The following is a 13,454-nucleotide window of genomic DNA, read 5'->3' on the forward strand; positions in this document are numbered from 1 at the left end:
CAGGTTCTTGCACATGATGCACTTTTTTATAAGAGGCTTCTTCCCTTTGAATGGCCAGTTCCTCTTGTCGTTTCTCTTTTTCCTGATGTTCTCGATCTTTCCTTGTTGTTTTTGCTACTTGGTGTAGTGCCTCTTGCCATGATTTTTCATTATATTTCTTCTTTTCTCTCCACTAAGGTTTATGATATTTATTTTGCTTTTGTCTAGGTGGTACATGTTGTCCATATCCCAGTCATGTTTTGTCTCTTGCAAATTGTGAAGGAAGTTGCAGAGGTTCTGTAATGCCTTCTTGACGCTTGCATATAGGTCATTTGCCATTGTATCCCATCTATTGCATGATCCAAAATCCTTTTCCATATTGTTGTGTTGGTATGGCCACCTCTATGGTAGCAGCTCTAACTTCTTCTTCATCCTTGTATAGCCAACTAAGAATGTCTTTCTCTTCTGATTCATTGGCCAGTGTGCCCAATTGGATAATTTTGTCATCAAATTTGGTGATGGGTTGTGTTGCTTGATGTGTTGATGCAGAAGGTTGTCCATAAGATTTTGGCTATGTGGGTAATTTTGATAGACACAGGGGTTCAAAAGAATACTCTCCCATGCCTTGATCTTTGATTTTCACCTTTTGTTTGAATTCTATGGCTAAAGACTTGAGTTCTTCTTGATGATAATTGGGTATCGAGGAAGCTTGGGCTTCCCTCTTGTGTGGAACTAGGCTGTCTTGAGCTACCCCCATAGAATTGCAATGTTGAAAAGGGTTATTATCTACAGATATGGAAATTTCTTATCCATTATATGGGAACTTGATACATTGATGACATGTCGAAGGTACTGCTTGCATTTCATGTATCCACGGACGAACCAATAGAATATTTTATGTTAAGTCTATGTCTAAGACTTAGCACATGGTGTCCTTTTGTATTGGTCCTACCTGAATAGGTAGTATCATTGTTCCTTTGGATGACCTTTCTTCATCATCATAGGCATTGATGGTGATCTTCTTGTTTGGATCAATAGACTACTCAGAGAAGCCCAATGCACGGATAAGCTTTAAATTACAGATATTGAGACCAACTCCTCCATCTATTAACACTCTTTTAACTCGATGTTTATAGACTAAGAGTTCGATATGGAGCGGAGTGTTATGCAGATGATTCAAGGAGACATCCTCTTGTTCGGAAAATGTAAGGTTATGAGGCCCTGTTATATGAGCCACCGTGTTTTGGAATCGATCAATGTCCAGATCTTTAGGAACATTTGTTTCAACAAGTGCTTTCTCTAAGATCTCTTTGTGTTTTGGCGAGAGTTTGAGAAACTCAAGTATGGATATCTGAGTGGGAGTTCTCCACAGTTGATCAACCAAGTTATATTGAGTCTTGGGGATAGTTGTGGATGTTGATGTATTCCCTTTCAAGACGTATTTTTGTGCTTTGGTTGTCACATTGATCGACGCATGTTCTTGTTTGTCCTTGATGTTTATGACATTTATTTGGTTTTCATCTATCGATATGTGATTAATGGTTTTATTTTATAGGTGATTTATATGAGCTCCTCCGGTATCATTTGATGTTGAATCTCCTTCCTTGTAATTCGAAAGAGGATTTTTAAAGGCGTCATGGTCACCATTTGTTTTGTGACCATCCACTGTTAAATCGCCTCTATCAATCATGTGCTGAATGATGTTCTTAAGCCTCATACAATCATTTGTGTAATGTCCTTTGTTGTGATGAAAATCATAGAATTGCGCATCATTCCACCAAGGTGGTTTGACCTAGGGTTCAAAGTTGTTCACGAATGGCAACGCGATAATCTTATTTGCCAAGAGTTCCTGAAACACTAAATCTAAGGTTTGTCCTAACGGTGTGTAGATGCGTCTATACAGGAAAGCGTCGGTGTTGCCTCTTTGGTTTGCATTATTCCCTCGGTTAGTGTTGTTGCCTTGGTTATTGGTGTTGCCTTGGTTAGTGTTGTTGCCTTGGTTAGTATTGTTGATGTTTGATGTTGAAGTTCCTTGATTGGTATTTTGCAGATAAGTGTTAGTGCCTTGATTAACACTTTTTTTATTTTTGTTAGATGGTGGGTTACCTTATAAAGCCAACACCGGTTGTTTGGACTTCACATTATTAGCATCAACTACCCCATCATTAACAATGTTTTTGTTCCTTGTCCAAAATCTAGAATTGTATAAAGTGTTGTTGTTGTTTTGATTGTAAAAGGGGTTAGTGTTTGACGAGTTAACTCCTTCTTTAAAGAACTTCAATGTTCCTTTCTTGATGCAGGCTTCCTCCACTTGGATTCTGTTTTCTATCGACTTGGAAAAAGATGGTATACATTGGAGTTTGAATTGATAAATCATCTCACTATTTAGATTATCGATAAAGATCTCCATCTTTTTCTTTTCAGGCACGTCTTGAGGAAATCTTGAAACCATGCGTCTCCACCGCTGAAGAAACACCATGAATGTTTCATTGTTATTTTGTTTGGTGTTTGTTGGTAAACAGATTTGTCACTACGGTCGTTTACTTGAAACTGACCCTATTTGCTCGATAAGCAGTGACAAACGTTCCAACAGTTGGAGAGATCGTTCAGTGAAACACAATCTTCCTCTGCGTTTGAGAGGGGCAGCTCCCTCGTATGATAGGGGTATTTAGGATTTTGTGTACTTTTAACCTGAAAGTACATAAAGGAGAAAACATAGAACTAAAAGGAAATAAAGATAGAAACCCCAACAATAGACATATGACCATCGACTGAGATTTCCCAACATTAGCAACAAATTACAAGGGGAGTTTATAAGGTAATATGCTTAGCCATGAGATGACAATAAAGAAGAATGACAAATCTCAACATATGAAGAGATAAGACACTTCAACACATTCAAACTGAGATACCAAAGGTTTCTTGTGCAACATCACATCAATCGTACATATCACAAATGCATAAAAAGACTACCAATTTGACATACGAGAAATTGAAAATGATAACACATGAATACATTTAGAACATACGAACTAAGACATATTCTTCATTATCCTTTTGGAAATATACAAGTCCAAAATCCTTTCTATACATGGTGCAAATCAAAATTTCATTACAAGTTTCTCCTGGAATTCCAACAGAGTTTTCCCCTATGTAAAAAGTTCTCCCCTGTTACATTACAAATAGCCTTGTATTTATAGGCTTCCCAGAATAACCACCTTAGTAACTAGCTTTAATCCTGGGTTAATAACTAACTCTTTTCTGCGTAAATCTCAATGAGTTAGTAACCTACACTTTTATGCGCAAAAGAAGTCAACTTTCTAACCCTTGGTTACAATCAGTCACTTTTTATAAAAATAACATCAAACCCATTACATTGAAGAAATAATTCGTTTGTCGATTTTTTTGAGGTGGCCTCTATCTTCATTTGCTTCATCTGAAATTGTCATCATCTCACCATTTGGAGTTATAGAGCCTTGCTCATTCTATAGTTATTTCATTTAATTCTGCAAGATGTCTCTTGGAGGAATTTATTCAAATATTTTGCATACTGTATTTTTGCTTCCACATTTTGCATGTATTTCAACCCAGATGAGGATAACCCTACAACATCAGCCATATATCCTACATCTTTTTATGCTTCAAAGGAAATTCATACATTTTCTAATTCATAACAACCTTCCAACCATCGCATTTCTTGGGATGACATGTTCTTGAGCCATTTTGTCAAACAGTTCATTTGTCGTATCTAAGCTTCCACGATATCCATGGTTTGCAATCACGTCTTCCTAAGCAATTGCAATGACAACACTTGACAAAATCCCTCTATATTTATGCTTTGATGAATCTACATTTAAAGGTTGTGGAATTCGGCCCTACATCTGTCAACTGCACTTGCATTTGTAGTCGTGTACGACATAGTTTGTTGCATATGATCTTATTGAAATTGAAGTTTTACAAGATAAGGTTCTAACAATATATTTCATTAAGGGTCCACAATCTTCATTCTTATTCAGGAAGACATTCAATATCCCTATTATCAACTACAATTCATCCAAATCAATCGTAGCATTCATCACAACTTGCATGTCTTGGCTCAATCTATAATCTTCACTCCACTCCGCAAGGGTCTCAAAATCTTTCATGGCTTTGCAGTTTGTTATAATCTCCAACAATACCATAGCTACCCTTAACTGGGGTTGGTGCAGCCCGACTATATCTACGGCCTAGTTTTGGCGGGCCAAAATCTGCAAGTTTGGCATGGTTGTCATCTACAAGTAGAACATTGGCAGATTTGATATCGTGGTGCAACACAGGAGGTTCAACATCTACATGCAGGTACTGCAAAGATAATGCAATCTAAAGTGCAATGTTCACTTGAGATAACCATGACAATGGAGTTGATGAATTCTCACTATATTTGTGCAGTTGATCATAAAAGACTTCCATTTGGGATGACGTCAAATACAAGAATTTTCTCACTCCTTACATTTTGGCATGGCAGGAAGAATGCTAGCAAAGGGCTGCGAAATTTGGCTTTACACCATGACATGCCATGAGACCACATTTCATTGAGGAATTTTTTCAAACCATTCACGTGCTTTGTCTGTTCTTCCATCATTGCGTTACCTTGCCACAAACGTGGCATTCTTTGGAAACATTTTGCCAGCCAGTTCATGTGCGTTGCCTGTGCTCTCCCTATGCCCACGTGACATCCAACAGCCATGCATTTCATGAGATCACATTGCTTCGAGGGATTATGTCAAACTATTCATGCCTTGTCTATATGCCCACACATTCTGCAACACCGAGTTCTGGCAAACCCTTCACGTGTATCGTTTATGTTTTTATAATTTGCATTTCTACAAACAACACAAATAGTTCACGACATTGTCTTTACTCCCACAATTTGTAGTTCACATCTACCAGAGCAGCTAAGACTACAACATTTGACACAATTTAGGGCACTTAGATCAGAGGCCTGAACTCTCTATGGAGGTGGTTGGCACCAAAGATTGCAGTATATATAAGGGAAGCCGCCGAGGTGATATGCAAACTCTATTTCAAAAGAATGAAGAGTGCTTTTCCTGGTTCTTAGAGGCACTGATGTTACTGATTTCATCTTGTCGATCCACCCAATCTTTATGGTATACTCCATCTGGAAGGACATCCCCAAGATTATATATGTATTTCTATTCCCCCCCCATCACTATTTAATCGCTTTTTGGGGCCGTTCCTAAAGTAGATGACTTACCGAACACGAAAGAAGAACTTTATAAGGTGAGGAGGGAAAGGAGAACTTGTAGTTATCTAGGGTGGCAATATTATGCTTTGATAAATCTCCAATTAAAATGTAGTGGAATTCGGCCTTACACCTGCTGATTGCATTACATGAGAACAGTAACATGCATGTCTTGGCTACGCCTGCATACAAGTCTACCAAAGCATTTACGACTACAACAACTGACAAAATTGCTCAAACACCTTTCACCTTGGTTCGCTGGCAACCTCTGATGAAATCATTCTATATCGTGGTTTGATCTTGTACATATCCTGAGATCATCACATACCACGAGACCACATTTCATTGAGGAAATCTGTCAAACACTTCGCATGCAGTTTATACATTCAAGTTATGACATTTCACGAGGTATTATATCAAACACTTCGCATGCATTGTTTATGCATTCAACTCCCTGCATTTTACATGGCGTTAAATGACCCAGTGGTGAGGAGAATGGAGATTGTAGCGGAGCTAACTGGCGTTAATTCTGTCATGCTTGCATATCATGATGAGGTGACAGACACAAGATGTCCATGCTTCACATTCTGAGACAATGCGATACATATCCTGCAATCATTTCAATTGGTACTCCTCTATTTTCTCTGCGATGTATGGCGTGTTTGCACTTACCATATTTTGCAATTATAAGAGGTTAAGAATGCTCAATAAGTGAGCATTTCTAACCTTCTTGACAAAGTGGGGCCCACGAGGTTAAGAAATGAGGTTAGGAATGCTCACTTTTTGAGCATTCTTAACCTTTTTTTTATGAAAGGTTAGAAATATGGGTTAGAAATGCTCAAAAATCGAGCATTTCTAACCTTCTTGACAAAATGGTTAAGAAATGAGGTTAAGAATGCTCAAAAACTGAGCATTTCTAACCTTCTAGTTGAGACCATTTTTCACTGGGAATGGATCAAGGAAGAATGCCACCAATGACTAAAGTCAATTTTCCCATCGCAAATGACCAAAAATAATAAAATAATTTAAAATATTAAATTATCATTTGAGAAATAATTTAAATATTTTAAATATAATGCTTTGGCTAGAGAAAAATGGCATAACTTTCAAATGGTAGGGAGTTAGGTCCTGAAATTTGAAACACGCATCAAGGGTAGGGAAATAGATCCACACAATTATTTACGCCTCATGAAAAAACCTTAAATGAGATATTTTAATCATTTGGGGACAACAGACACCAGAAATTGAAAGTTTAAAATATGACAAAGTATGAATTGGGTTCAGGTGAAAGTTGGCCACACGATATAAAATGACGTTTAGATCTTGACTGTCAAGCGATTTCCCTCAATTTGTGGTAATTCTCAAAATTCTTCCATTTTTCAGATTTTGACTAGTAAGGACCTTGGATAACATGCTCATTACCTATGCGTAAACACTCATTGGACCTTTACTCGACACTAAGACTGATTTGAAGTTCAAATTTTAGGTAGGCCAAATATGGGCGCAACAGTGTTACATACATCTAGCTTGGTGATTGCGTGTTGAATGTTATAGGATTATTGCATGATAAATTTGTTTACCAACTCATCAAATGATCTGTTGGGAGGTGTAAGTTTAGACAACCATTCCATGGTTTTCCCTCCCAAACTTCTTGGGAATAGTCTCATTAAGTAAGTGTCATCGTGAGAAAACTCTAGGCTTATGGTATAAAATTATTGAACATGATCACGGGGATCACTTTTACCATCGTACTTGTCATACTTTGGTATATTTGAATTTGGGGGAAAAGGTACCATGTTCAATCTCTTGTCAAAAGGATAAGGACAAATTTCATCCAAGGAGTATCGCACTGTGGTTCCTTGTTGCATGTCCTGCATTTGTCTTCGTAGCATTTGGATTTATTGTGTAAGAGTGACCATGAGCACATTTGTACTTCGAGGGAGGCTTCCTCTCTTTCATTAAGATTGTCCCAATTGCGGGCATGGTTGTGTTCATGGGTGTTGTCTTGTTTGGGTATGTTTTCCAGGTCATGTGTTTCTTCTTCTCTTTGTTGGTCTTGATAGGCATAATTTCTAGACCTTGTTCTTAAAATTATTTCATCTATATTCCTTAAGTTTTTGGTATCGAAATCTTCAGGAATTTTAACTCCTTTGCTAGTTAGCATGAGTAGATATTTTTCCTTATCTTCTTCAATAAGTCTTTTCATGAGCCTTTGGAATGATGGGTTTTCTTGATACTCTTGGAGAAGTTACTTGGTGATCTTTGTTTCACCCATATTGGCATACTCATTAAAAGGGTTGGATAATCTATGACCCATACTTGATTCTAGTTGTGATTCTCTTTGTTTGTTTCTCTTAGATTGAGTGACAATGGGCATTTAGTAAATTTCTACCATGATGAATTCTTCGTCTTCTATGGGAGTTTTGGGTGGTGTTGGCGGTTTAGGTCAAGATTCGTTATAAGTGATATAGAACTATGGGAATAAAGCGGGGTTGATCTTTCTTCCACGATTTAGGCATTGGTTGAATGTCGCTTTCTAAATGTAAGCCCTACTTTTCAAAGGTTCTTTGTCAAACTCATTTGTTTTGCCTTGGATATACAATCGCATGTGACGTAAGAATGTGCGATATGATGCAAAGAGTTGACGATTGATATAGAGAAATTTATTCCTTCTCGCGACTGCCTTAGAACTAGGTTTTCTCTTCTTCAACTTAGTTCTGTGATGAAGATTTGTTCTTCTCAAAATATGAGGAGTGGTCATACATGAATGATCAAAGGTTGACGCTGATGTTGGATTTGGATACTTCATTTGAATACTCAAGTTTACTTTATCAAGTAGAGGTTTAGTTAGATTCACCTCCACAACAAAGTGTGTCAAATGATATGGATAAAGTCTCCCGATAGGGAAACTTGACTTGACAACTTAATAATTAAATTAGGTATGTTATTTTGATAGAATCCGTTGGATGGTGAACTTTTGATCACTATTTCTGATACTTCCTGATTTTGTTGGATGAAGTCTTATCCCAAGCTAGTTGATGATTTGAAAAAATTGTTCTAAAAGCGCTTTGTTGAGTAGTAAAATTTTCTCACTGATGATTGGATTCGAAATTTGACTGCTAAGTTTGCTAAAGGACCTGAAAGGGTATTCGAGACTAGTGATAAAATTTTCTCAAGGTGACTGATTTGCTCTCTGTTTTTCTAAGTTTTGATCATGCACTAAGACAGAGACTGAATGTGCTAAAGAATGTTCAAGATGTGCTACAAAAAGCTCTCTATGCGCTATGCTTCCTCTCCTATGCACTATTTTAGACTATTTGAAAATGATTGTTCTAGATGGGTTATGCACTAATATGTCCTGATTACGCACTGTTGTTTGGACTGAAAGCGCTATGATATGTCTTAAATGAGCTATGATGATGTCTAAATGTGCTAGACTGATGCTGGAAAGCGCTACTGAAAATTTCACCAGTATGATACTGGTTATGCACTAAATTGATTGATGAAAGCGCTAAAGTTTGGTTCAAATGCACTACATAATGATTGCTATGCGTTAGGATGTTGCTCCTATGCGTTGCTATCCAGATTGCTTTGTTTCTGTTATTTTGAATTTTATCACTTGTGATTTTGATGGATGATTTTCTGAAAAATAACTTGAAAACACGACACATAGAAGAGATAACATTTTTTCCTATGCTAAACAAGTAGTGTATGTTCAGTGAGGATGTGTTCAAATCCCCGATGTTTTAACAGGTTTAGATAACAAATAAGACAAATCAAGAAGACTCTTTGTTCAAGGGTCATCAACAACATCATAGCCCACTAGTCTTGATACCCCATCAGCTCAAACAATCATGTCACCCCCTAGAGGGCACCCATTTTTTTGCCTTTTGCCAAAAATTAACTCAAAGTGAATTTCTTCACAATTGAGTAGTTATCTTGGGAGATATATGGTGAGTGATCTTGGGGGTGGATTCATCCCCACCCTTGCACTATGATGTTGAAAATGTCTGGTAACTGACTCGGCTCAAAGTTTCTAGTGCTAAGGTTTTTAATCAGGCTTCCGTTTGGTCTTCAGTGATAAACTCCCTCAGGAGGCTTCCCAACCTTTAGAACAAAGGCTTTACATATCTTAAAGATACTGGGGGAAGGCTAATCACTGAGCAAAACCATTGAAGGGGACTTTCATCAGCCTCCACATTTGATTATAGTGGGTTGGAACACTTGGCGATAAAGCCATTTCCCACTTAGGTCATTCCCTTCTCATCGGCCATTAATGGCATTCTAAGAGCAACTCGGGAGGGCAAGCCTGCTAAAGGATTTAAAATGTTTTAAGTAAAGAAAGATTTTAAGAGTGGTTTGGCTTTTTGGTCACCCAGTTAAGGGGAGAGCATATACCTTCCACTTTTGAGACAAAGCAAACAAGTGTTGTTTTTAACCTTCAAAGCAATGATTTTCTAGCTTTCTATTTGAAGATGTTGCTCCAATAAGCATGGTGTTCTTTTTAACTCTTCATAGAAAAATGTTTTCTATGTAAGAAAGTGAAATCCTGGTCAACAAAATAAATCGTGATGTTGGTCAACAAAAGAAAAATCGCAAAATGAAATACTCCTTTGCTTTGCACAAAATAAAGTGAGGATTTTTTTATCCTTTGTAAAATGAAAATGAATTCTTTTTATGCACCAAAGGAAAATGTGATTCTTTTTACCTTTTGCAAACTGAAAAGCAAATTTGTTGTTCTTTTTAAACCCAAATGAAGTGTTTTTGCCTAGCTAGCAAAAATAAAAAGTTTGTTTTGTTGTTCTTTTTATCTGACAATGGAATTCTTTTTTTAAAACCCAAATGAAGATGTAGTAAATTTTAAACCCAAAAGAAAAGATGCAATTCTTTTTAAACTTAAAGGAAAGTGAATTCTTTTTATCCAACTAAAAAAAGCTAGAAAGAATTCAAATTCCTACTTTAACTTCTTCTAAACCTACAAGAAATTGTCAGTGGCTTGCAAGAAGAAAGTTAGTGAAAAATAGAATCTATGGTGGGCTTACACAAGCCTAATTTTTCTCATGTTGGTTATAGTTTTTCCTTTTCTTTGTCAGAGTCTTGCACTAGACTGCTGTACAAATGCGCTACATAAAGTTAGCTATGTGCTACACTGGTTACCGAATGTGATATATTATTTCTCCAATATGCAGGAAAGAAACCAGACTGTTATGTGCTAACAGAGAGTTTAAATGCGTCAACGAATGGGTTTGATGGGCTAAACAGTACACTGACGGTGCTATTGTTTGCTTTGAATGCACTAACAAAATTTCTCGATGCGCTAAAACAACATTCCTGCATGCTTGAAATCTTGCTCCTACATCAAAAACGATATGATTTATGGGGTTGAGCCCCATGGTGGGTGCCAGAAATGTGTGTGGGATTTGAGGGTGACAGAAATGTGAAAGTCAATTTCAAAGGGGCCACACACCAATGAAACTCTTGATAAAAGTTATAGGAACTATATTGAATAGCTCAACTTCCCAAGGGGTGTCCCATTGTTCTCTATCTCACAAGATCCCTAAAAGTCAATGCCTTTGCTCTCAGATCACTGAGCAAAGTGACTTAGGAATGATAACTCCAAGAACAAGTGATTTTTGATTATTATGAATGAATGCATTCCTAGATATGTATGCTATTGAATCTATGATGATTAAGATAGCATAAAGATGATGATAAGATTAACTAATTATCCTAGAAATGATATACTAGTCTAACATGGATATTCTATGATATTAGAATGCTTCTAAATGCTATTATGATGATTTAACAAAGAGAGGCTTAAATCCTTAGTAATTAGACTATAAGTTAGATGCACAAAGACATGGATCCTGAAAATGAGAGAATGAAAGCTCTATTTATAGGGAAAATAGGAAAATGGATGGTCAAGATTGGATAATCTTAACAAGGGCCAGGATTGAAAGTTAATCAATCCATGTTTACAATTCTCACCAATGAAATGGTGACAATTGTCAACAAGAGGTTACTTGAGAGGAGATGAAAGAAGCATTAAATGCTCGAGAAGACATGAAGGTTACCTTAGGAGGTAAGGGTTAAGGTTAAGTTAGGGTTATCCAATGGATAAAGATTTTACCCAAAGGGTAAACTCTTATGCAAGGGTTAAAGGGATAACCAAGGTTAATGCCATGAATGCTTGATGAGACCCTTGGGTTAGATGAGGGTTGAGTTAGAGAGAAAGTCTCTAATCATGCAAGAAGGTTGAGTTAACCATTAATGGTTATGTAAGAGCCTTAAATGGTTTGGAAGACTTTGAGGGTTAACTTGTTGAGGACATAAAGCCTTTAATGGTTTTCAAATACTTTGAAGGCTTTGAGAAGTCACTTCTCCTTGCTTAGGATTGTGGCATATTTAGGAGATGGATTAGGCTAAATTGGAAGTGATTAGAAGAATCTAGAAGGGGGTTAAGGAGGCAAGTGGGAGATGTAGGAAAATGCAAGTGGAGGAAAAAGGATTTTAATTAAAATAAAATTACTTTATTTCAATCAAATAGATGCAACTTGCATAAATACAAGTGGGAGATTTAATAAATAAATTAGATTTATTTATTTGCAAGGATCAATTTAATTAAAAAGGAAGAAAGGGAAATTAATTAAATTAAGTGATTTATTTAATTAAAGGTTAGAAAAGTCTTAGGTGAACTTAATTAAATAAATTGAGTAATTTATTTAATCAAATAGATGAATATAAAGAAATTAATTAAATAAAATTTAATTAAATAGAGGAATGAGGTTAAAATGAAAATTAAATATTCACTTAGAAAAGTGGTCAGATTTATACGTCTACAGTGGTATCCGAGGAATGATGATTTCATGCTATGTGATTACACTGATGTTGATTGGGTTGGTGATGATGACTAGAAGAGCACTACCGGTGGAGCATTCTTTTTGGGTAAAAAATTGGTTTCATGTACTAGTAAGAAACAAGATTCAGTGTCCTTATCTACTATTGAAGTTGAGTACATTGCTGCTGCTAGTAACTGCACTCGGGTAGTTTGGATGAAGAAAATGTTGAAGGATGTTAGAGTTATCTATGATGAGTCTACGATCATATACTATGATAATTCTAGTGCTATTAACATGTCAAAGAATCTGGTACAACATTCAAAGAATAAGCATGTGTCAATCAAATATCATTACTTGAGAGAGAAATTTAGTGAAGAGAAGGTGAAGCTAGAGTATGTATCTACAAAGGAACATATAGCTGATATTTTCACTAAGCCTTTGCCTGTAGATGTATTTGCCTATTTGAGAGACAATTTGAGGGTATCTACCCCTCCTGATGAGAACTAGATGCATTGAGTTGCATCAATCCGGTGGACTTCAGAGCCTTGTCTCTTTATCCGATTTGATGAGTTGGTGTTGCTCCTCTGGTGGAGTAGTCTGTTATCTTGGTTTTGTGTCAAAGTGGGAGAGAGAATCATGATTTGGTTATTTTTTTTGAGATATTTGGAATTTTTGTCAAAGGGGGAGAGAGATCATGTGAAAAACTACTTTATATGTCTTGATCTTAGGGGGAGTTTGTTGGTGATATCTTCTTTCTTTGCATTGATTGTTTTTCACATTGATATGTTGCCATCAATGCCAAAGGGGGAGATTTTTGGAGATTTTTGGAGATTGTTGGTCATTTTTATTGCTAGGATATGTTGTTTCCATTGATGTCAACATATTCCTATGAATTTCTACGATCTGTTTGGGAAGATCTTATGATCTAGTTTTGCAGTTTTGTTTTGTTGATCACTGTTTTGTAGAGTTTAGTATTGTATTTGGTATATTCCGATGCGATTAGATTTTGTGATGCAATTTTGGAATATTGTTTGGGATGGTCTTGTGTATCTTTATTTTAGATGGTTCATGATTTGGTGCTCTGCAAGTTATCTTTCTTTGTGACAGTTGCTGATTGGTTGTGTTCTTGAGCTTTCAGACATTGACATATGAAGATTTGATAAGTGGTATTGGCACAACTATTTTTGATGATTGTAATGTGCTTGTTGGTGTTTCCTAGTCATGTCCTATTTATTTTGGTGATCTGCATTGATTGTTGTACGATTTTTTGATGGTTTCTATGAACTAATGATTATTTTGGCATTATGCGGTATCTCTGGTGGTGTAGCATGTTGCAGTTGATCTTGGCATGATTTTTCGGTGGAGTTGAGAATTTGGTAATTTGATTTAGGTCC

This window comes from Cryptomeria japonica, chromosome 11, assembly GCF_030272615.1.
Source record: "Cryptomeria japonica chromosome 11, Sugi_1.0, whole genome shotgun sequence".
Taxonomy (NCBI): domain Eukaryota; kingdom Viridiplantae; phylum Streptophyta; class Pinopsida; order Cupressales; family Cupressaceae; genus Cryptomeria; species Cryptomeria japonica.